This window comes from Hydra vulgaris, chromosome 10 (assembly GCF_038396675.1).
Source record: "Hydra vulgaris chromosome 10, alternate assembly HydraT2T_AEP".
NCBI classification, from domain to species: Eukaryota; Metazoa; Cnidaria; class Hydrozoa; order Anthoathecata; family Hydridae; genus Hydra; species Hydra vulgaris.
In genome coordinates, this window is record NC_088929.1 from 27,533,397 (window position 1) to 27,535,359 (window position 1,963).

At 36.6% G+C, this 1,963-nt stretch overlaps 1 pseudogene; it reads left to right on the forward strand.

The window, feature by feature from the left end:
- The first annotated feature begins 270 nt into the window (after positions 1 to 270).
- Positions 271 to 1,541, forward strand: LOC136086245 (zinc finger MYM-type protein 1-like; annotated as a pseudogene).
- Positions 1,542 to 1,963: the final 422 nt, after the last annotated feature.

A 1,963-nucleotide genomic window follows, 5' to 3' on the forward strand; every position in this document is an offset into this window, starting at 1 on the left:
TCAAGGTTCATCAAATGATATTCTTCCACAATCTACAATTGATATATATTCCTTAAATCCTGACAGCACGCAATCTTCAAAAGAACAACTAAACCCAGAGGTGGAAGAGAATCACAATAACAAGATTGATGCAGAAATACACAATGAAGTAGCAGTGAGTGACTTTAAAACAGAAATGCATGCTGAAATGATTCTTGTCATGATACTGTAAATGTGTTGAGTCAAGTAGATAAGAAAAAGTGGAATATTTTATCTGATGCTTTTTTCTGAAATGCACCTGTTCCAGATCATTTTGGAGTTGAAACTATCAAAAGAAGAAGTGGTTTTTTTCAGAACAAGGATGGGCCTTTTAGTACTGTGACAAGGCAAGGGGAAAAGACTAAAGGAGATGTGCGCCATTTTTCTAAAGAATGGTTCTTCAAGAAGATGCCAAATGGTGAAAAAATACTGCGATCATGGATGGTTTACTCGCTCATCAGTTAGAAATTATACTGTTTTTGCTGTAGACTCTTTACCGCTTATATAAGAGAACAAACATCAAAATTTGTCACTGGGTTTCAACAGTGGTGGAAGCTGAGCCCAAAATTACATAATCATGAGATATCAGATGACCATTTAGATTGTATTGAAAAATGGAAAATATTGACAGCAGGTCTTAAGCAAAACAAGTCTTTGCAAAACAATTGATGCCAACTGTGTTGCTGTAATGAAAAGGGATTAAAAAAATGGCGGGATATCTTGCACAGGTTGCTCGCATTGTTTCTTGCTAAGCAAAATCTAGCATTTATGGGCCCTAAGGGAGATGCATCTTCTTTGAATAAAAGAACTTTCTTGAGATGGTTAAGATGCTTTCTGAACATGACCCTGTGTTGAAAGAACACTTAATGATATTAAAGCAAAGTACATCTGCAACAGTAAAAGCATTTGTGACTGTATCTTATCTTTCACCAGAAACTCAGAATGAATTTATTACTTTTCTGGATAATCATGTGAAGGAAATTCTTTTAAATGATATAAAGGCTGCAAGGTGTTTTGGAATCTTGTTTGACACCACACCCGACATATCACACACTGACCAGATGTCTGAGGTGATCAAATATGTGAAAATCCACAACGGGAAAGTTGAAGTGAGAGAAGTGTTTCTAGGATTTTTTCCTTTAAAGGGTAAAAAAGCTGATGACCTCTGTTTAGACATTTTAATAAATTTAGAAAGTGATGGACTTGGCATAATGATGTACAGAGCGCAAGGTTATGATAATACTGCCACAATGTCTGGAATTCATGGAGTGGCTCAAGCCATTCTGAAAAGAAAGAACAAGAAAGCTATTTTAAACGGATACGTAGACCATTCGCTTAAATTGTGTGGTCAACACTCTTTTTCTGAAAATGATTTACGTGTAACATTTTTTGGAACTCTTGAGAGAATGTATTCCTTTTTTGCTGCTTCTACCCATCAATGGGATGTTTTAATTAAACACACTGCAATGTCGGTTAAAAGGCTATTAACAACACGCTGGAGTGCACATCATGCTGCTGTTTAACCGGTAAAAGATTAGTTTGATGAATGTGTGGCGGCGATTGAAGCTCTATGTGATCTCCGTGAAAATGTGGAAACAAAAGGTGCTGCACAAGGTCATTTACCAGTTGTCTGTGATTTCACGTTTCTGCGTACCTTTACTTTTGGGCTGTTGTACTTGAGGAAGTTAATTTGACACAGCAGTATCTGCAGTTAAAACTGCAGATACTTTGTCAAGAGTTAAGCAGTTAATACTACTTAACTCTTGACAAAGTAGTGACCAAGTTAGAGGCATTAATACTTTTTCTGCAGGAGAAGCGCAGTCACTTATGGAGCATGCAATTTAAGAGGCACTTTTAAAAGCAGACCAATTTGGAAAAACAGTAGAAAGAAGATTGAGTTTCAAGAAGAGAATGACAGAGGAACAACTCAGAGATGCTGGACTCA